Consider the following 24,013-nt stretch of genomic DNA (forward strand, 5'->3'; position numbering starts at 1 on the left):
ATATTCTTCATGTTCATTAGAGCTTGATTTTAGTACCTCTGCTTAATTAGGCCTGTGGCATTGTGAGCTTCTCATTCTAGTCATTCTTTCATTTCTTCTATTTTCTTTGTCTTCGCCATAGTTTCATTTCAGAGACTCTGACATCTTTTCTAATATTTCAATAGCATTTCTCCTATGGCTTCTTCTTTTTTTTTTTTTTTGTGAGGAAGATCCACCCTGAGCTAACATCCAGTGCCAATCTGCCTCTTTTTGCCGAGGAAGATTGGCCCTGGGCTAACATCCGTGCCCATCTTCCTCTGCTTGTATATGGGATGCCGCCACAGCATGGCTTGACAAGTGGTGCGTGGGTGCGCGCCCGGGATCCGAACCTGAGAACCCTTGGGCTACTGAAGTGGAGCACGCGTGCACTTAACCACTGCACCACCGTGCTGGCCTCTCCCCCATGGCTTCTTAGTTCTAACACAAAAGTTTTTCCTCTGCCTTGTTTAACAAACGTCAGTTTACGTATTAGCATCACTGAAAGATGATATTAGCCATCAGTTAAGAAAATAAACTTACAGGTTGAAAAAAATGTCACCCTGGACAAAATCTACAAATGTATTTTAATTATTGTGCTCATTTGGTTGAACACTCATATCACATATATTCTAATGAATTATTGAGTTGGGTCTCAATTGAAACTAAGTTATGAATTTTCACAGAATTTTATTGCTTACTTGAAAACCGAAAGTCATATGGGAGAAAAATCAGTTACATCGTACCAATATAATGTATTATGCCAACTTTAAAATCCAATTATCACTTCACTTTCATAGAAGAATTTACAGCATATCTTTTGGAAGTACCTATTGGTAGGATTTTTTTTCCACAACTTAATGATATTTTATGATGATTTGCTGCATACTATGATTTCGTGTTAATTTATATTGGACTAATAAGATTCTTGATTCAGTGTAGAATTAGGTCTTTGACAAAAGGTTTGTCTCTTATTTCAGATAACAGCCTGCTAATTAAATTTTATTATTAGGACCTTGAGGACTGGCCTTGAACCATGACAATTTTCTTGCCAAAATATTAAATGAAGGAATCGAAAAGAATAGCTGAATGGGAAAAAGAGTTCTTTTCATCTCTGTAACCAGTGTTTGGTATACTGCTTTATATGCCTGAAAAAGTAGATTATCGTGTGTGATATCTCTTTTTATTCTATTCCTAATCTACCTTAGCATTACTGAGTTGCAAGTTAAAATCTTTTATTTGGCTTTTAATTGCTTCTTAATGAAGTTGCTGAAGGCTTTCTGTAAACCTAATAGTGGAGGCTTCTGGTTTTATTACTTACATTACCTATACTCATCATTTAATTTAAGTAGGGTATTTTATATGATTTTCTTCATACCTGTCATGCATATCCTCATTATATTTGTCCATTTTTTATTGTAATTAAGGACCAACCACTGGTTTAGGAAGACATGTCTCTATTAAAGTTAAATTTATTTAGATTTCTAAATCAGAAATAGTTGACTTTGGTTCAGTGGAAAATGAAACCTGGATTCAAGTCTTTGGCTCTGCCTTTAACTAGATCAGGACAAATCACTTAACCTTCTTGTGATTTAGCTTTTAGGTCTACAAAATTAGGACATACTATGTTTTAACTATGCTTTTTTTGAAATATTTTTCTGAAATGATATAGTGAGCAGCTATCCCAGGTAACTTTTCTAAAGTTGATCTACATACGAAATTTTAAAAATCATATTCCACTTTTATGTTATCAGAGCCAGGTTGTTTCTTGTCATATCATCTTGGTTGCTTCCCGAGTTGTAACACATAACTGGCTTCTTGGCCTCAAACTTAAATGTAGGCACCAATAAGATACTGAGATAATGTCATACTTGGTATGGTTTTGAAGAAGTGCTACAATTGTGTTAGTTCTCTCTCGTTTTAAACATGAAAAATGCAGCTTTGTCAGGAGAAGAAGTTTTAAAATATTATATCTTTGAGCAGATATTACATGCATGTAGTACACATTTCAAAAAGTACAAAAGAGTATGTATGAAATGAAAATAAATCTCCTACCCCTGCCCCTCAACCACCCACATCCCCTCCACAGAGGCAATTACTGTTACCAGTTTCTTGTTTAGCCTTTCAAACTATAGTCCACAGAAACCCCAAATTTCACAAACATAGCTGTGGATGTTCTTTAGGAGGGCAAATATATATACTATTATGGTAGAGTCTAATTTGTGTTTTCATCAAAAAATTAACATTCTGAAAAAAAAATTAGCATTCTGCAGCATAACATAAGAATTTTAAATCATAATGATAACTCTTATTCAAGCTCTAGAATAGTTTTTTACTTCAAAAATTATAAAGCAGATACAGGAAGAGGATAAACAGCCTTCTATTTAAATCTGATTATCCAGTACTTCTGTGTGGAAATCCTATTGGTTAGGAGTTTAACAAAAGTGGTCCCATGATTAAAGGTAATTTGGAAAAATCTGGCTCGTAGCTCATTTGCTAGCCACACAAGAAGGTGGTTATGAGAAATTTCCATTGTAGATTACAGTAAAGTGAGAGAATCTGTATATTTTGCTTATTCTCTGTCTACATGAGCAACATTTGTTGACCTGACTGGGGCTAGAGGATCTGCTTCCAAGATCACTCACTCACTCATTTGGCTGACAAGCTGATGCTGGTTTGGGCCCCATGTTGGCCTTTCCCTAGGGTTACTTGAGTATCTTCACAACACGGTGGCTGGCTCCAGAGTGAGCAATCCAAGAGACCAAGGTGGAAGCTACAATGTCTTTTATGACCTAGCCTCGAAAGTCACACACTTCTGTAATATCTTATTGGTCACACAGGTCAGCTCTGTGTAGCATGAGAGAGCACTACACAAAGGCTTGAATACCAGAATTTAAAGATCATTGGGGATGGGGCCGGTCCCGTGGCTTAGAGGTTAAGTGCGCGCGCTCCGCTACTGGCGGCCCGCGTTCGGATCCCGGGCGTGCACCGACACACCACTTCTCCGGCCATGCTGACGCCGTGTCCCACATACAGCAACTAGCAGGATGTGCAACTGTGACATACAACTATCTACTGGGGCTTTGAGGGAAAAAAAGGAGGAGGACTGGCAATAGATGTTAGCTCAGAGCCGGTCTTCCTCAGCAAAAAGAGGAGGATTAGCATGGATGTTAGCTCAGGGCTGATCTTCCTCAAAGAAAAAAAAAGATCATTGGGGATAATTTTGGAAGGTAGTTGCAAGGCCTCCCAACCATAGGCCCTCCCCTCCCCATTTAAATAAGGATTGGATCAGCATTCTTATATTTGGTGTTTGTGGTAATCTCAAGGTGAATTTATGCAAAAAAGCCTAAGGCTTTCAGAGTGCTACATACCTTTCTATTATTTATGCATTGCTCAAGAAAATGCTTGTTTGATTGCCAAGCTTTTTGCAGTGATTTATTTTTTATTATGTTTGATGTCTGATGAGACAAAAACTCACATAAACTGGGAATATCTAAAGACACTAACGCTAGCTTCCTCTTAGAAATTGTAGGATACATCCTTTAGCTTTAACACGGTGCTAAATCTTGGCTACCTTGTCTATAGATGTTACTACTTTAATCTAGCCATTGGATCCAGGTGTCATCTGGAAATCTGAGTGGATATAGGACATCTTGCATTCACAAAATAATGAATTCTGATTGTAATCTGCAGAAATTTAAGGTGCTGGCATATTTATGCTGCTGGAATAGTGTGGAAGAAAGAATAAGGCTGCCACTATAAGATAAAACTGAGAACAAATTTGTCCATGTGTTATGTTTGAGGGTAATCTTTAGAGGAGTAAGAATTTGAAGACTTACTTCTGGTGAGGCGGTGGCAGGGAGATTTGTGGATCAAGTGTTTGTTTAGTTTTGATGTCTCAGACATCCAACTGAAATATGAGATAGATATTCAGAGGAGAGGGTTAGGATGGAGATATAAATTTGAGATTTAGCATCATATAGATGATGGTTAAAGCCTTGGAATGAGGAGGAAATAGTGAAGAGAGAAAGCAGTCCTAGAGCAAGCCTTGAGGCACTCCATCTTTTAGAAGACTAGTGAAGAGGCAGAGCCATTAAAGGAAATTAGAGGGAGGAGGAAAACCTGGAGAATATGTCCTGGAGGCCAAGAGAAGACGTCTATTTCAGGTAGAAGAGAGTAATCAGCTTTCTCTAATGTTACTAAGAGGTTGTACTAAGATGAGAGGATGGAATTTGGCCACATGGTGGTCATTGGTAACCTTGACAGTTGAGCTTCAGGAAATTGTTTAGGATTAAGGTAGGTTAAAGAGTGAATTAGAGGTGAGAAAATAGAGCCAGGAAATGAAGGCTACTAGATCAAGAAGTTTTGCTGTGAGTAGAACAGAGTAATGGGGTCATATCTAGTGTGTATTGGGGGTAAGGTCAAGAAAGGGATTTGTAAAGATGAGTGATATTAGAGCATGTTTGTGTGTTCATGAGAATGATCCAGTAGAAAAGAAGGAATTGATTACACAGGAGAGACAGGCTAATCGAAGGTGACTTCATGAAAAGACAAGAGTAGTTGGAATCCATTGCCCAAGTGAGGGTATTGGTCTTTGGTAGGAGCGGGGGTGCACATTTTAATGAGAGTGAAGCAGTGCAGGCTTGGTAGGGAAATTTGAGGGAATTTCTCTCTAATGGAATGAAGTAGATCTTCAACTGAGAGTGGCATAGGGAGGAAAATAGGTGTGTTACAGGTTTGAGGAGAGAAAAAAGGTATGAAGAAATTAACTCAGAAAGTGGGAAAGTAGAATTTCTAGGAAACTCAGTAGTCCTGCCGGTCAGTGTTGAATATCCTTTCATGTTTATAGTTGTCAATTTAAAGTGAAACCAGCCAGCCGTAGTATCTGATTTCCCCCCCTTTTCTGCATAATAAGCTACTCTGATGCAAGCGTGCAAAAACAGAATAGTTTCAACCAGAGCTGGGGTTTTACCAGGTAGATATAATAGGGGGAGAGAGAAATGAGGGGTTTGAGTGACTGAAAGGGAGTGGTTATTTGGTTATTGTTGAGTCTAAGGAGGAAAGTAAAGATGAAAGTAATGGATAGTGAAAAATGATGAGAACATTAGATTGATAAACTCAATGAGGTAAAAGAATGTTGCATTTGGAGATAGTAGAGTGAACTAGAGGGGTAAGAGATATGCTTCAGAAACTGGAACTTTCGTAATTGAGATTTTTGAGTAAGGTTTTGGAGTTGGTACAGTTATTGATGATGACAAGGCCCTGAACCTGGTCATGAGAGTGGGTATTTGGAGGTAAAGAAGTTAAGAAAGTGAGTAATCCACAGACTTTGAAGTCACTGAGAAGGATGTGGGGTAAGAATGGAGAAGAGTGCTGGGGGCAATAGTAGGTGCATGGCTGAATAGTGTGTCAAAAGAGCTTAGGTATTTAAAGAAGTAGGGAAAATGGTTTGGAAGTGGTAATTGGATGCAAGGAGTACATCCTTCCCTTCCCTGGGCCCCTTCAACATCCTGCCATTCCTATCTCCTGGCCTAAAGTACATGGTATATGAGAGGGAAAAAGTCTCCCATTGAGAAAATTGCAAAGAAAGTGGTGTCATCAGATTTCAACTAAGATAAATAGGTGAAGAGGATATTCATTAAAGAGCTTGAAGTTATAGGGGAGTTAATTGATTAATTTATTGGTACATTAGTCTCTTGTATTTTTAGAACAGTAGTACTAAAGTATACTGTTTATGGGAGTTACATAAATTTCTGTGCTGTTATATTAAGTATGTTAAACACTATGCCAAACCTGTTGTGAAATTCAGATTTTCTTTTGTCAGAGGGAGAAATATGAAGAGAGGAATATCTAGTACAAAATCTAAACATCTGGTATGGTCTCATAGGAATAGTGTTGATTATAATGATTATGTCCCCAGCCCTGCCCACGGACCATTTAATCCATATGCAGTATTAACTCCCATAACTACCATGTATACTATTGAATAACACTATTTCTAGAGGAAAATGCATTCAGCTTTTCAATTCAGGTTGTTAGAAACATTTCATCTCTCCTGGTTGCCCTGAAGTAAGTTTCCCCTCCTTACCATACCATTACTGCCTCTATTATTACTGACTTCCCTACTTATAAGCTACTGGCAGGGCTCTAGTTTTGTGGGGTCACAGGAGTAATTGTTAGAAATGAGAATAGAATTTGGATGAAAAAGAAAGTAGTTTCAGGAAGTCAGGGGATAAGGAGCTATCTGGGGAATAGTTTAGTCTTTTAATGGCTTCCTATCCCTAATCCTAAAGCAAGCACAAAATGTTTTTAGAGCTTTATCATCTCTTATTATTAGTAAAGATGGAGAAATAAATAAGAAATGAGCAGGCTATCCTATGCTTGTTCTTTTTTCATGTGTACTTTTTAAGGAATATTCACTTCATGCTCAAGAAATATTTAGATAAATAAATAGATATCTGAGACAGTGCTTGTGTATTTGGGAAGATGAAGACAGAGCTCCTTGTTCAGGTCACAGTCTTATGGGGGAAAATAGGTCTAAGTTGAGTTGTTAATTGATTTAAGTACTATGGGAGCATAGAGGGAAAAGCTTCTGACTACTTGGGATAGTTAGAGACATCTTCACAGAATTGGATCTTGACGTATGAGAGGAGTTCATTCATATTCCACAAATATTTGAGTAACTACTTTGGACCAGGCAGAATACTAGCTTTTGAGAATACAACGATGACATTGTATTGTCCTCAAGAAGCTTAGTGAGAAAGATCACCAAATAAGTAATCCCAAGTGTGTGGTAAATGAGATAGCTGGTAATCTCAGGGACCTCTGGAAGCATATTGGGGGAGTGGGGATCTGACTCTGGCAAGAGGAGTTAGAGAAAGCTTTTGGGAGTTGTCTTCTAAACTGAGTCCTAAAAAATGGGTCAGCGTTAGCTAGGTGAAAAAGTGGGTGTGAGAACCTTCCAGGAGACAAAATAGTGAGTACAGTGAGTTGGTGGTGAGTGCACAAGAGTCCACATGGTTGGAGTCAGAGTATAGGTAGAGAGCAGTTGGATGGCCCTGGGTAAGGGTGAAGTATCAAGGGCTCAGATCGTAAAGGACCTTACATGTAGTGCTAATGAGCTTGGAGTTCATTTTATTTTATTACTGACTGAACACTCTGAAAGGTAGAAAATACTAATCTTGAAGGGTCTTTCCAGAAGCTGGCCATTATGAATTATTTTTTAAGTATAGCTTAGTGCTGGGTGCTTGTTGTTGTTGTTGTTATTAATGTAAAAGTAGTACAGATCACTGTTAAAAATTTAAACAGTAAAGTGGTTTCCTAGAGGAAGCCACTGTTAAGTTTCTTGAGTATTTTTTAAAACATTCAAGAAGCATAGTGTTCTTAACCAAAGTAGTGTTAGACAAAAAACTATTTCAAAAGAAGTGCTGGGGCAGGGGATGGGGGATCAACCCTCCTAGCTTCCAGGCAAATAAGATTTTATATAGACTGTGTAAAACAATGGTTGATAAATCCAGCCCGTTTGTCCAGTTGTCTTTTTGCTGCATAGGAGACTTTTTTTCTTTTTTTTAAAGAACTTTCTTTATTCTCTATTATAAAAGAACAAGTATCAAAAAGATCTCTTTTCCATTAAAGTCCCAAGTGTTTTATTGAGCATAGGTTGTCTTATCACTGCATAGGAGACTTTTTTTCTTTTTTTTAAAGAACTTTCTTTATTCTCTGTTATAAAAGAACAAGTATCAAAAAGATCTCTTTTCCATGGAAGTCCCAAGTGTTATATTGAGCAGATCTAACTATTTGTTTGAATTAAATAGCAGACCTTCTTTGGGAAAAGATTAAGAAAATGCCTTTATCGTATTGTGTAGGTGCAGACTGGTTTGATATCAGGGTGCTTATTGATTGCTGGTGTCTGTTGAGGAAGGTATTTGAATGTGAAATGAAATTTAGTCCCATTCTTAAGAAATCTTACTTTTTGCTTCTATAAAAGGTCTGTGAGGAGGCCGGCCCGGTGGCATAGCGGTTAAGTTCATGTGTTCTGCTTCAGCAGCCCGGTGTTTGCTGGTTCCCATCCTGGGTGCGGACCTACTCACCGCTCATCAAGCCATGCTGAGGCGGCGTCCCACGTAGAAGAGCAACAACTCTACAGTTGTGAAAACCAGCAATGTACTGGGGCTTTGAGGAGAAAAAGAAAAAAAGAGGAAGATTGGCAACGGATGTTAGCGCAGGGCCAATCTTCCTCAAAAAAAAAAAAAGCTCCGTGATACTTCAAATAATTCTACCCAATCTTGGAGGACTTGGCAAAGAACATTTAAAAAGATTTACAAAGTAAACATGAAGTTTTAGTTTTAAAAAGATTAATCTATATTGAAAGAGGGAATTACATTTGCTAGTTTGCCTTCGTCTTCCTTTCTCTCTTTCAACTCTTAGAATATAATAGTAAGTATTCATTTCGAACTCTTTTATTAGGCAGCTCCTAATCCTTAAAATGAAGCTCTATATTAGGTCCTGTCCTACTGGGGGTAGTCCAAGTGACCCAGAGGTTTCTGATTTGATGGACACAGTCCAGTAATGCTAGGTAGATTTTTTTTTTTAATTTTACATAATAATTTTGGATTATTTAGCCTATAATAACAAACATTTATCTTCACATATCCAGAAGTGAAATAATTTTATAATCTATACTTTGCCTTAGATGTTTAAAATTCGGCGTAAAGGAAGAGGGAGGGAAGACATACAAAAAGGAAGAAAATGTTAAAGAATTAGGCAATAGCATCTGCAGTTGGTATACAGGATGTTGAAAAAGTGATTATTTTCTCATCCAAGTTAAGAATTTGGGGATATTGGTATGAGAATAAAAGTCTTGACCCAAGGATTTGGTTTAAGATTCTAATAAATAAGGTAGACACCTTATTAGGCCATATATTTATTCTTTCCTGTGTACCAAATTTTATTTTTAACGTCAATTAAAATTGGTTTTTTTCTTATCAATCTGATGTATTTCATAGGCTAATTTGTGTTATAAATTGATAAATGAATCATCAAGTAATCCAGGTTTTATGATATTTTAAATGTTAAAGTGATAATCATATCACTATGATTTTTATCAGTTTTTAATCATATTTTCCTGGGAGAAAGACTTTTTAAGAAAACTCATTCTATGTGCTCCTCTTTCTTGAATTCACAGTGTATACCATAAACATATGGTACTGTTTGGTGAGCTTAAGTCATGGAGCTCTTTAGTGTTAAAATGTTATCCTTATGAATAGGGTTTATGAGTTTATATTGTAAATTGTACCTTGGGGAGCAATCTTATAGCTGTTTTAGGTTTTCAGTAAAGATCAAAGTTAAAATCATTAAGACATATTTTAAAAAGGCAAGCATAAAATCTTGTTTTAAACATTTAGTTTTAAAAAATTAATAAGAATTTTTTTTTCCCTGAGGAAGGATAGTTTAAAACATAGGAGGCACCGTAGGGGCCTGCCCCGTGGCTTAGTGGTTAAGTGCGCGCACTCCGCTGCTGGCGGCCCAGGTTCGGATCCCGGGCGCGCACCGACGCACCACTTCTCCGGCCCTGCTGAGGCCGTGTCCCACATACGGCAACTAGAAGGATGTGCAGCTATGACATACAACTATCTACTGGGGCTTTGGGTGGGAAAAAAATAAATAAATAAAATCTTTAAAAAAATAAATAAATAAAAAATAAAACATTGGATGCCCTGAAACTGGAACTTTACCAAATTAGGGCATGTTAAGAACTTAGAAAAAATTTTCCTTTACTTATACGCAAACATGTGAATATTTTATTAATTGGGTAAAATGATTGCCAAAGATGATTTTGTTTTTTTGTTTAATTAACAACATAAAATTAATAAATAACTATGTTGTCAAAATAACACCAAATAAAACAAAATTACATTCCTTATAGAGTATAAATTTAGTGTTTTTTCCTGCAATCATATTTTCCAACTGAAAAAGTCTTTGGCCATTAAATTTAACTATAAATTAGTATTAGTATGCATATGATTTCTGATTATTGCTCCTCTTGAGTAGGAACTAGAAACTAGTCCTCTTAGTTTTTGTTGTTCTTGCTCTAATAATGTATCCTTCCTTATTTGAAACATCTGTGTTTTTCATTGCCTATAAGGTAAAGTCTAAATTTTTTAATCTAACAGACATGATCAAAATCTCTGCCCTGAAAAATTCCTAAACATCTTTCAAGGCTAGTTCTGTTGCTGCTTTCTCTCTGAAATCTTTCTTGATTACCTAGCTATAAATGATCTAATATCTCATCCTTTGACACACATGTTGCTTTGTATTAAAACTTTTGTTGTAAATGTTTTAGGTCCCCTACTAGATTGTAGCTTGATGTTTAATTCATCTTTATGTCATCTACATTCATACATTCAACAATATGTATTGAATGCTTACCAAGCACTGTTCTAGGTGTGAAGGAAACAGCAGTACATAAGAACCTAGGTTCCTGTCCTCATGGAGTTTATGTTCCAGTTTGGGAAACAGTGATGAAGGAGACAGAATTACATAAATAGTTACATAGATAGAACCTTTTAATTCTTAAATGATTTGAGGACAAAACAGCATGATGTGATAGAAAGTTTAAGGACAGTCCCAACGTTGATAAGGTGATCATGGAAGAACTCTTTGAAGATGTGACATTTATGCCTAGACCTGAATGATGAGATGGAACAGTCATTTGAAGATTTGGGAAGAGAGTTCTTGAGGCTGAAGGAAAGGCAGCGCAAAGGCAAAGGAGAGTGAAGAGAAGGGGAGACAGGAAAGGAGAGGGGGAGTGGGAACAGGAGCTAGATTACGTGGTTTTGTAAACCAAAATAGGGAATTTGAAATTTATTCTCATTTCATTGGGAAGGCAGTGAATGGTTTGAAGCTTTTAAGGGCTCGTGTGATTACACTGGGCCCACCCAAGGTAATCTCTTTATTTTAAAGTCTGCTAATTAATAACCTTAATTACATCTGCCAAGACCTTTTTACCATGTAATGTAGCATATTCACTAGAGGAACACCAGGGCGTATTTAACCTAATACATATTTAATGTATTTAACATCATACAAGGGCAGTGAAGCAGAATTAACTCAGACGGAGTAGCCATTATGGAGTCATTGACAGTTTTTCTGATCTCTTTTGCTGTTACTGATGTGCCCACTACCAGACATTGCCTTGTATTTGCCACATCCCCATAAAACAACCCCAAACTCTGTTTCTCTTTAGTTATTTAACTAAATTACATAAAAATGTCTCCTGCATTTAAAGAAATTTTGTTCTAGATATCTTCCAGAGAAATCTGTTGTTACTGATAAAAATTTATGGGTAAAGAGGATTTATTGTGGATTCCAAATAATTTTCGAAGCCGTTTGAGTTTTCTTGTTTTCACTTACTCTGAATATAAAAAATGCATTCGTTCAATTAATATTTATTGAGCACCTACTGCTGTAGAGCCGGGGGCTGCAGTAATCATCAGGATGATAATAATTGAACAAGTAACATTTTATGAGGCGTGAAGCTCTGCAGAAGTACAAGCTGCCCTGGGAGATAACATACTTAGATCTAACTTAGTTTAGGGATGTGCCTTTGAGACCTGGAGGATGAAGCAGTTTGATCAACACTGGTTTAGGAGTCAGACTGTCACTTCACTGTTGTGTGTACTTGGATGAGTTTTTAAATTTCTTTGAGCTGCAATTCTCTATGTGTGTGAATAGTGATCTTTTTTTTATCTCTACACAAATTTTATTAGGGTTAGAGGAGATTATATATATTTGCCTAACAATGTCTCCTACTGGTTTAGAAGCAGATTTATCATGAAACTAATGAAGTTTAATGCACTTAACTGCATGGGCCCTTCCTAGGCCCTTTTGCAGCCACCCTACCAATTTTTAATTAATTTATATTTTCCTTAAGGAAGACACCCCCACAATTTAGATATGCTTCTGGCCCAACCAAAATCTGAATCTACCTTTGGCCACAGATTAGATGAAAAATAAATGTTAATTTCTCTCTCCTTCAAATGTTTTGATTTCAAACTGTGTCCAATTTAGAAGTACTTGAATTTTGAAAAAAAATTACAGAAATATTATGTTTTAGGTTGTGGAAATTTTATAAAATTCAGAAAAATTAGAACTTCTGTAATCCTACACCCAGGGAGGGCACTTGATATTTTGGTTATCTCTTTCTAGTCTTCTCTGTGCACATATATAATTCATTAAAAAAAAGAAAGCTAATTGGTATCATGTTAAACATATAGTATTCTGCATTTTGCTTAATATTACATGAATTATATTATTATAATCATATAATTATCTTCTATGATATAGTTTGATTTTATTTTTATTTCTATGAGTTTGACTTCTTATTTAAGTTCCATATATAAGTGATACCATACAGTGTTTGTCTTTTCTCTGTCTGGCTTATCTCACTTAGCATAATGCCCTCAAAGTCCGCCCATGTTGTCCAAATGGTAAGATTTCCTTCTTTCTCATGGCTGAATAATATTCCATTGTATGTATATATTGCATTGTCTGTATCCATTCATCTGTTGATGGACATTTAGGTTGTTTCTATATCTTGGCTACTATGAATAATGCTGCAGGGAACATGGAAGTGCAGATATCTCTTCCATATCCTGTTTTCCTTTCCTTTGGATATATAACCGAAAGTGGGGTTGCTGGATCATATCGTAGTTCTATTTTTAATTTCTTGAGGTACCTTCATACTGTTTTTCATATGGCTGCACCAATTTACATCCCCACCAGCAGTCCCCAAGGGTTCGCTTTTCACCACATCCTCCCCAACACTTGTTATCTCTTGTCTTTTTGATGACAACCATCCTAACAGGTGTGAGGTGATGTCGTTGTGCTTTTGATTTGCATTTCCCTGATGATTAGTGACGTTGAGCATCTTTTCGTGTACCTGTTGCCCGTTTGGATGTCTTCTTTGGAAAACTGTCTGTTCAGTTCCTTTGCCCATTTTTTAATCAGATTGTGTTTTTACTGTTGTGTTGTGTGAGTTCTTTATATATTTTGGATATTAACCCCTTATCAGATATATGATTTACAATTTTTTGTCCCATTCCATAGGTTGTTTTTTCATTTTGTTGATGGCTTCTTTTGCTGTGCAGAAGCTTTTTAGTTTGATATAGTCCCAGTTGTTTACTTTTGCTTTTGTTGCCCTTTTTTTGGTGTCAAATCCAAAAAATCATTGCCAAGACCATTGTCAAAGAACTTACCTCCAATATTTTCTTCTAGGAGTTTTGTGGTTTTAGGTCTTAAATTTAGGGCTTTAATCCATTTTAAGTTGATTTTTGTGCATGATATAAGATAGGAATCCAATTTCATTGTTTTGTTTTCCCAGCACAATTTATTGAAGAGACTGTCCTTTCTCCATTATTCTTGGCTACTTTGCCATAAATTAATTGACCATATATGTGTGGGTTTATTTCTGGGCACTCTATTCTGTTCCGTTGATCTATATGTCTGTTTTTATGCCAATACCATACTGTTTTTATTACTATAGCTTTGTAATATAGTTTGAAATCAAGAAATATGATGCCTCCAGCTTTGTTCTTTCTCAAGATTGCTTTGGCTATCCAGGGTCTTTTGTGGTTCTACACAAATTTTAGGATTGTTTGTTCTATTTCCATGAAAAATGCCATTGGAATTTTGATAGGAATTGCATTGAATCTGTAGATTGCTTTGGGTGATATGGACATTTTAATAATAATAATTCTTCCAAACCATGAGCATGGAATATCTTTCCATTTATATGTGTCGTCTTCAATTTCTTTCATCAGAGTCTTATAGTTTTCAGTATACAGATCTTTCACCTCCTTGGTTAAATTTATTCCTAAATATTTTATCCTTTTTTATGCACTTGTATCTCCGACATAACTTTAATCATCTTTAAGTGTACCAAAAATGTAATTAACCAAGCTATTGTTATCAGTCATTGAAGTTGTTTCTGACATTTCACTAGTGTAAACAATACTGAATATTACTGAATATAAATCTTTATGCATATATCTGATTGTACATAGGATAATTTCTTTTAGCCGAACTTACTTCAGTGTGAGCATTTTAAGGACTTTTGAAACCTACTGCCTATTTTCATGCATCCTCACTAATCAACAGTATTATTTTGAAATATCATTGCCTATTTAATAGACGAAAATGATATTCTTGTTTTTATTTCTATTTCTTTTATTCCTTAAGGTACTAAAACATTTTCTGTATATTTATTAGTCCTACTAATTTTTTCTCATGTTAATTGCTGATACATAACTAGGAAGCTTTTTGACAGGAAAAAGTAAGTGTTTTCTCCTGTAAGCAGGGCCTTAGGCTGTTCAGCACTCTTATTAAAAGGCATTTCAAAATGGTCTCCCTACCATATTGCAGTGAGAGCTTTGACAGCAGAAGTTATAGTAGTACTTGGTGTTTCTCAGTCCTGGCAGCACATACCAATACCTGGGCCTCATCCTTAGAGATTCTAACTTAATGGTGTTTTAAAAACTCCTCAAGCTCCTAAAGTGATTCTACTGTGCAGCCACCTAACCTCAGAAACTTAGTCCCAAGACTGCATTGCAGTTTTTTCACCTAAAGGGCCCCAGAGTTTTTATTTAAAGTGTTCCATTTCCACTGTAGAAAGTATATTTTATTTATTTATTTATTTATTTTTGTGAGGAGATCAGCCCTGAGCTAACATCTGCCCATCCTCCTCTTTTTTTTTTTGCTGAGGAAGACTGGCCATGGGCTAACATCCATGCCCATCTTCCTCCACTTTATATGGGACGCCGCCACAGCATGGCTTGACAAGCGGTGCTTTGGTGCGTGCCCGGGATCTGAACCGGTGAACCCCGGGCCGCCTCAGTGGAGCGCGCACACTTAACCACTTGCGCCACCGGGCTGGCCCCTGTAGAAAGTATATTTTGCAATAATATTATTCAGCATTTGCTCTGCTGTTATTCCATGAGGACATCTACATTGGATGCCCTTTGGAGATTAATTTTAAGTCATTCCTAAACTAATATTCCATGAACTCTTACTATGTACAAAATGTTGTGGTACACACCATGAGACATACAAGATAAAATCAGCTTTGGCTCTTCCCTCAAGTTGCTTATAGTCAGGAATGGGAAAGGAGATATACACCTAGAGGTGCAAAATGTGTTTGTGCCATAAGAGAGGTAGGAACAATGAAGGGAAGAAGAGGGTGAATAGATTCTAGGTGGGATGATAGATTACTTCATGGAAATGTATGTTTAAGCTGAACCTTGATTTGGACCAATAGAGCAATTTATAGTCCTTTACTTTTTAAAAGTATTTCATAGTTTAAAAAGTTTGTTCATAGTTAACACATTTGATCCTTAGGATAGCTCTATAAAGTAAGCCAAACAGATATTCTCATTTTACAGATGAAAGAGTAGCCAAGTCTTAGAATAGTTAAGTGACTTATCCAGAGTCATAGAGCTACAAAATGAAAGAGACAAAACTTTGAACCTAAGTCTTCATTCTCCATATGCTGGAGCTCTCTACCATATCACATTAGAGTAAAGGCAAAAAAACTCTATGTTTAAGGTGAGTTTTAAAAATGGCTTATTGTTTAGTTTGATTAGACTATTATTAGGATGCAGGTTCTGGAATAAAGCTGTAGTGTGGTAGGTAGAATAGTGGCTCCCCAAAGATGTCCACGTCCTAATCCCCAGAACCTGAGAATATGTTAGATTATGTAACAAAGGGGAATTAAGGTTGCAGGAGGAATTACGGTTGCTAATCAGGTAACCTGAAAATAGGGAGATTATCCTGGATTGTTGAGGTGGGCCAATGTAAGGGTCTTTAAAGTGAGTCCTTAGAAGTGGAAGAGGGAAGCAGAAGAACTAGAGTCAAAGAAAGAGATAATGATAAGAGAAGCAAGGTCAGAGTGCTGCAAATTGAGAAGGACTCAGTCCACCATTGCTAGCTTTGAAGATGGAGGAAGGAGGCCTTGAACCAAAGAATGTGGTTGGTCTCCAGAAGCTGGAAAGGGGAAGTAAACAGGTTCTCCCTTAGAGCCTCCAGAAAGGAGTGCAGCCCTGCAGAACACTTTGATTTTAGCTCAATGAGACCTATTTTGGACTTCTGAACTATAAGACTGTAAGAGAATAAATTTTGTTTTAAGCCACGAAATTTGTGGTAATTTGTTATGGCAGCCATAGGAAACTTAATACATGTAAGAAGCCTTTTAGTGTAGGAAGACTGATTAACATGCCATTCAGGACACTCCATGATTAAACTCCAAAATATCTCAATTCCACTGTCAGCAGGGAAAGCCATGAAATATTCTTGAGCAGGGGTGTAAAAAACTATTTTGATATTTGTTGATTAGGGAGAAGAAAGATTGGAGGAAGAAAAACTAATTAAGATTCTGTTATTGGTGCTAGGAACATTTCTTTGAGACACTTTGGCCCCTTGAGGTAACACAGAACACCACAATAAGTCTGGCTTGTACAAGACTATGAATATATCTCCCACATAGTTTATACATCACTAAAAATCCCATTGCCATTGCAACATTTCAGCTCCTTCCCATGTCCCATCAAAAATATAGAAAAGATGGGAGAATTGATCTTCACGACCAGTTTGGCCTTGGAAATCTGACCCATTTTATTTTCTTCTTATGCTTTTTCCTTATACCATGACCCAGTATAAATCTAAAGACTGGAAAGTTTCTGAGTGAGTCTGAGCTTTATTTGATGCCTTAGCACCTGAAGAGCTTAGATTTACACTAGCATGTGCTTTTTCAATCCATAATTATTATTTTTAAAGAAAAAAACCTTTTGTTCTTCTCTTGGTAGGCATAAATCTATTCTGTTCTACTGTATCTGAGGTCTCCAGTAAGAGAATCTTTCTCTTTAAGTATTGACAAAGCTCAAGAGTCAATTAAGATAACTGAAAGGAGCACTAATTTTAACTCATTTTATACTAGTTAATATTGTTGCCCATATTCTTCTTGTCAGTTTTTAAAATCACAAGTCTTAAATTAGGCCAAACATGTCTATGTTAAAATGGAATGCAAGATTTAAGACATTAAGACTGCTATTAATCCTATTTAGTCATTAAATTTTTTTTAAGCTACAGAAGGTTCAGAGTTTTTTTGTTTAAGGTGAACTATATGTTCATATTTATAACATTTACTTATGAACATTTACTAAAAACAATCAAGCTGATCATAATGAACAACAGATATTTGAAATCAGGGGCATGTTTGTCACTGCAGTCTTATAATAGCCTTAACATACAATTTATTTCTGTATTTAATTTTTATCAGAAAATATTTTAATGCATATGAATATATGTAGTATAAATGATAACATTTTTAATTAAACAGGGGTGGCAGGAGCTTTATTGTGAGATATGTACAAACCTAGTAGCACAAATTAATGCTTCAGTGATCTGCATTGTGTTCAAATTTGGCCCAACACATTTTGATTGTATATGTTTTTAATTATAGTTTTTAAAATAGCTAAATATATTTTTAAAGTAAAATACAGATCAAACTTTTTGGAATCCTCGAGGAAGCTGGTTTGAAAATCTTAATAATTCAGTTAGCAACATTGTAAAATGTAAAGTTTTTAGATTGGCTTGCTTTTAGATTTGAATCATAGTGAATAATGAGCATGTAATGGTCATAGCTTTCTTTAAATTCTTGTCATTTGAATCACTAACTTCTACAATACATGTAATAAAAATTTAGACAAATATTTTGGCTACAAACTGGTTTACTAAATAATAGCTTGAATCGTAGTCTGAGTCAAAAGTAATGGAGTTGTTTCTTAGGGTACTAAGAAGTTATTTTTAGGAACTTCTAAAATATATTCTTTGTTTTGAAGTGTACTTTTTCTTTCCAGAAGTTTTAAGCCTTATGAGAAATTATCTATGCTGAATTTATCACACATAGTCAATGACTATATAAGTCCTGTTTGATGAATCATGTACTTTCAGTAAGAGGGTCTTGGAAGCCTTCTGTAAAACTAAGTCATCTTGACAAAAGGGATATTTAAGATAGAACCAAATTGATTCACGTTTCCTTTATTTCAAATATGAAGGGAAATTGTTTCTAAATATATTTCAACTTTTAATATATAATTTTTCTAATTACTAGTAATATGTGGTTAGTATATGTTCATTTGTTCATTCAACTAATATTTAGGGGGTATTTGCTGTATGTCTGGCATTGTAACATAGAGAAAAAGAAAAGTATCCAAAAGCACAGAGGAAAAGCAGAAATCACTCCATAATCCCCCCTTCCGAGAATAAACCCTAGGAACATCTGTTGTGTGTGCATCTATGAACATCTTGCTGTATGTCTATTACTTTTCCAATTTATACAATTTTTAATAACATGGATTGCTGCAAAACGTGGTGTTTAATAGCTTGTTTCTTCTCATGCTATTAATTTGAAAAATTAAGAAACAATTATAGTAAATATATTTCATTTAAAAACCTGAAGTTAAGTTTGAAATAGATCAGGGGAACTAGTTCCCCCCCATTTAAACCACAATTTAAATCCACTTTAAATTCTTGGCAATTTGGATTTTGTTTTTCTAACTTATAAAAATTAGTAATTTTAGCTTTAGTTGGTTAGATTTAAATGAAATATAGAATTTGCATTAAAATATTAAATTAAGTCTTAGATTAATAGTAGCTAACAGCACTTATTGTGTCAGGGACTGCTCTAAATATAGCTTTATGTATATTAACTCCTCTATTCTATAACTTCTACTCCCATTTTATAGAGGGAATTGAAGCGCTGAGCCTTTAAATGAATAAAGTCACACAGCTAGTAAGTGGCAGGAGCAGACAGCTCAGACCCTGTGACTCCATGATTCTGATCTCAACCACTCTACTGTGCTGCCATCATAGCTTTTCCGGTAACTGTATTTTTAATTCAAACATAGTTTGAGTGATTTACCTAACAAGTCAGTGATTTGTAATGTAAAATTATTCATTATAATACAATTAATAGAATTCTTTTTCTCTTTGCTGCAAACCTTCAGATTTTAGCAAATGAAATGTAATTTATTACCCACCCACCTCCAGCATCTCATGCTAATCTTTCTGCCCTGTGGACCTCCTCCACCTCACCCTATTATGCATACCAGCCTCCACCAGCTTCCGTGGGTTGCATGGGATAGGGGTGGTGAGGGCGTACCCACGAGCGCTAGGTGGGGTTAGGACTCCCCGGCTGTGGGGTGGGGCGGGGCCCTGTGCCCTGCTGTGGAGTGCGGGTCGGGAAGCGGACGTGAAGGGGCTGTGTAATCCGCTGGATGCGGACCAGGGCGCTCCCCATTCCCGTCGGGGACCCGCCGATTGGCTGGGCGCGGGCACACGTGACCGACATGTGGCTGTATTGGCGCAGACAGCCCGGGTGTCACTGGAGACGGAATGGAGGTGCTGCTGGGCTCGGAAATGGGGTAGGTGCTGGAGCCACTATAGCCCGGCTTGCTGCGGGGGGGAAGGAGGAGGCGATTTTCCCTCGCATTGTCAGAAACTAGTGACCTTTCCTTGGCACAGGGTCTACTGCTAAATGCCAAGCAAGGAGGCAGGGGCGTCTCCCCCCTCCCCCCTTACTGCAGCACGGGAGATGGATTTCCTGTGCTTCTGATCCAGGGTTTTTGACAGAAGAGGAAGAAGGGGGGAGGGGTAGGAGTTTTAGGGGGAGTCTGGTGAGAAAGAGCTGGTTTTGAAGCTAGAAGGAGGTTTTGTTTTTATAATGCCTGTTGACAGAGTAGAGTGGAATAACAGTATCTAAGGAAACGGGTAGAGGACAACAAAGAATGGAGCATATTCATGGCGAGGAGCAAAAGCTCTAGCCCATTGAAAGGCTTCTTTTCCTCCCTGGCTACAAGGACGCATGCAGTGGTAGCCAAGAGAGGGGACGCAGAGCCGCTGCTGAGGGCTGATCTGAACCTGGTGGAAAGGGCTACTTGAGAGAGGAGGAGGAGGCGGAGGCAGGTACTGCAGAGCTGGAGTGGTGGTTTTGGTTGATGGGTGAAATTTTGGTCTCCAGAAGTGCTTGCTTTTGCAAAACATCTAAGTGAACTCCCTGTGAATAAGGTGGCAAAAAGATAGCAGTGTCTTTGTTAGTTACCAGACGCAGCGGTAGTGGCTTTTTGCAGATGACTGCAGCAGTGCTTTTCTCCCTCTGTTAGGCTGAAAAGACAACTGCAGAGGAATAAGAACTCTTGCAGCAATGCTGGTGGGAGAAGTCCGTTTACAAGAAGCCATAGTTTATAATTGCAACCTGAATAGGAGAAAAATTATTTAGTTTTTTAAAGTGGGAAAAATATCAGGCTATGAATGTTTTGAAAGTGGAATGTATCAGACACTTTGATTCTTTATCACAAAAGAGATGTTCAAATTCTTTGCTTTAACATAAATCCTATAGGAAGTCTTAATAAATTATGTATGAAGCAGTGGATCTTCTCCTTTGTTAGTGTAGCTTTATGCCATTAATTAGGTTATTCAAGAGTAAATCAGTTTATAATGTAAATTGCTTTGTGAAAAATTACAGTGATAAATTTTTCGTAGGCTTAATATTTAAGATCTATATTAAGTAATTTTATATTACTCTTTGGTCACTTTTAGATATCATTGAATAAAGTCTATAGGCAAACATAATTTAAAGCATGATGGCTTTTTTTTAGATGTATTTCTGTTTAGTGAGTACTTGTAAGATATACTCTTGATATAATGTGTTTTCATTGTACTTATTTTCTTCCTTTCCTTAAATGTCTAAAAATATATGTTCTCTGATTGAGTACCATTTTAAATGCTTTATCTTTATACATATTAATGGTAGCCAGCCTGCCACACCTCCCGATTCCCTCAATAGGATGACAGTGGCTTTGTAAAGCCCTCCAGGATCAGTGACAGTGTTTCTTAAATAGTGCTTGTAATAGAAAGTCTTGAGAGAACCTGTAATTTTGTTTTAGTAATTTTTTTCAAGATAATAAGGAATTGGACTTGAATAAATAAGCCTGTATAAAGTTTTCATTGATAAATTAAAGCAATTTAATGTTTATTTAAAAAATTATTTCTGCTTCAAGAATTATTTGATCATGGATATCAGGGTTAATAGTCCTTAAGATCTCTTTTTAAAATCTGATGGAAACTGTAGCTAGAAGTAAAGATGTCACATTAAAATTCCAAATGAAATTTAATAGCTAATACCATTCAGTTTTTGAGAGTTTATGATTTGAGAGGTTATGATTCTTATTTTTATACAAATTATCTTATTTTACCATTTAAACAGATCAGTGTAGCATTATTTTCATTTTAAATGTTAGAGTACTCCTAATTAGGTATGTTGTGACTTTATCCAAGGTCATGTATTGTATAAGGATGTAAAGAACTTAAGTCTTCTAACTCTGTTTTATTCTAACTCTATAAAACTACTACTTTAAAATGTCTCATTACGTAACATACAAAATAGTATATAACAGAAATTATTTGAAAAGCCATATAAATCATTGACAAATCATTCAGCAAATGAAAAAGAAATCTAACTTGGTTATGGGTTTTAACTACGATGTAAGAATGCTTTGTAAAATACCTGGTAGCTAAGCAAATGGAGAGGCAGCAATTTTCATAATGACATTCATAACATACTTTTTCTAAGATCATCTTATTAATATATGAACACTTCTAAGTAAAACAGCATTAGATTGAGATATTTTTCAGAATTAAATACAAAATAAAGAACTAAATTAAGGAAAGTTGATTTCTTTCCTTATAGTATGAAATACCTAATATAAGACTGAACTTTTGGCTTTAGTGGTCTTTGAAATTATTCATTGTTAATTGACATGGCCAGAATTAAGCTATTAAGGAGTTCAAAAGTTAAATATTCAGGGGCCGGCCTGGTGGCGCAGTGCTTAAGTTTGTGCACTCCGCTTTGTGTCCCAGGGTTCACAGGGTCAGATCCCAGGTGTGGATCTACAAGCCATGCTGTGGTGGCATCCTATATACAAAATAGAGGAAGATTGACACAGATGTTAGCTCAGGGCCAATCTTCCTCACCAAAAAAAAAAAAAAAAAGTTAAATATTCGTAAGCATGCCTATGAACTGAATTAAAGTTATTTATTGATGTTTTTCATGCATTAATTGCTCTGGATTTATATTTTTCTATTTTTCTCTGTTTTTTACTGCTACTAATTTCCTATAATTTAACCAATCTTTTTATGTTCAATGTGTTCTCTTTAATTTTTTCCTTCCCTCTCTCCTTTTTTTTTTTCTTGTATTACAATCTGAGTGAAACTTTAAATAGCACACAAGATGGGATAGATGGGATAGGGCATTATGATGTAGAACAGATGAATGAAATTGGGGAAATACTTTCACTACATATTTGAGTACCTACTAAATGCTAGACCTATGAAAGGTGCTAGAGAGTTAAATGAGACATGGAAACTAACCTGTAAGAAACTTATAATACTATGTGAAATATTATTGCTGGTTAAACACTGATTGTTTTGGCTACTCTAGGATCTTGAAAGGTTTATATCATCTAAAATATCTTCTAATTTAGAGGAGTGTGGTGGTTTGCTCTTTGAAGCATTGTGCCTTGTAAAATCTGCTTGGAATCACAGAGTTATGAAAGGTAAATTACTTTTGAAGTATTATGTATGTATGTAAATGTAATGTAAATGAGTAGTTGGAATGTAAAATAAGAAGGTTAGATGAAGTGATTTCTGGGTCTTCTAGTTCTAATAGTCAGTAGTGTGTGGTCCTTGATTTCTATTGGGCAACTATTAGAAGGAAAGGTACACCAGCTCTTGTTTTGGTATAGGTGGCATCTCACCTGTTATGTAATAGATATGTTCTCAAAAATTATTTTTGTAAATCAAGTCATGACATCATCAGTCCATATAAGGCAAGCCTTCTTCCCTTTATTCCCATGCCCCACTCCCACTCCCCTTATATATAGTTATATATAAATAAATGGACACACAAATGTGTTCTTCAGTATGCATTAATTCTTGTGAAATATTTGGGATCATTTTGTGTGCCTGTTTTTTTTACAGTTGATGGTTTTTTTTATTGTGGTAAAACTTACATAAAACTTACCATCTTAATCATTTTTTGAGTATATATTTAGTTCTGTAGCATTAAATACATTCATATTGTTGTGAATGTACCACCATCCGTGTCCAGAACTTTTTTTGTGTTCCCTAACTGAAACTCTGTACCTGTTAAACACTAACTCCTGTTTTCCCCTTCCTCTAATCCCTGGCAACCACTATTCTGCTTTCTCTCTATGAATTTGACTTCCCTTGGACCTCATATAAGAGGAATCATACAATATTTGTCCTTTTGTGGCTGGGTTATTTCACTTAGCATAATGTCTTCAAGCTTCATCCATGTTGTAGCATGTGTCAGAATTTCCTTCCTTTTTAAGGCTGAATAATATTCCTTTGTATGTATATCACATTTTGTTTATCCATTTATCTGTTGATGGGCACTTGGGTTGCTTCTGCCTTTTGCTTTTGTGAATAATGCTGCTGTGAACATAGGTGTACAAATATCTGTTTGAATCGCTGCTTTCACTTCTTTGGGGTACGTACCCAAATTTATGTTTTTAATTTACAAAGTTTTTGAACATTTTTAACTCAATACTGTTTTTAAGATTTATCTATTTTACTTTATATTCATCTGGTTTGTGGTGCTAACTCTGCTGCATAGTGTCCTATAGTATCTGTCACTATTTCTCTAGCGAAGGCCCTAGGTTTTTTCCAAATCTCTTTTACCACAAACACTGCTATGGTGTACATCCTTGTACATGACTCCTTATAGACTATATTAGTTACATATCATTATATAACAAAATACTCCAAATCTTAGTGGCTTAAACAATGAATATTTATTATTTTAGAGTTTCTACGAGACAGAAATTCTGGAAAGTCTTAGTTAGTGCTCTAGCTCAGGATCTCTCAT

The 24,013-nt window shown here is 36.0% G+C and overlaps 1 protein-coding gene across 6 annotated transcripts in view; it reads left to right on the top strand.

Moving 5' to 3' along the window:
* The window catches only part of APC (APC regulator of WNT signaling pathway), a 129,120-nt gene that overhangs the window by 15,180 nt on the left and 89,927 nt on the right, over positions 1-24,013 (top strand). The window contains exon 1 of one of the 6 annotated variants that reach the window (XM_058538525.1): positions 19,381-19,490. The exons of the other annotated variants lie outside the window; for them this stretch is intronic. The gene's annotated coding sequence lies outside the window, so the exon portion shown is untranslated. Of the gene's footprint in view, positions 1-19,380; positions 19,491-24,013 lie in introns of those variants that run through there. 6 annotated transcript variants of the gene reach the window in all.

This window comes from Diceros bicornis, chromosome 1 (assembly GCF_020826845.1).
Source record: "Diceros bicornis minor isolate mBicDic1 chromosome 1, mDicBic1.mat.cur, whole genome shotgun sequence".
NCBI lineage: Eukaryota > Metazoa > Chordata > Mammalia > Perissodactyla > Rhinocerotidae > Diceros > Diceros bicornis.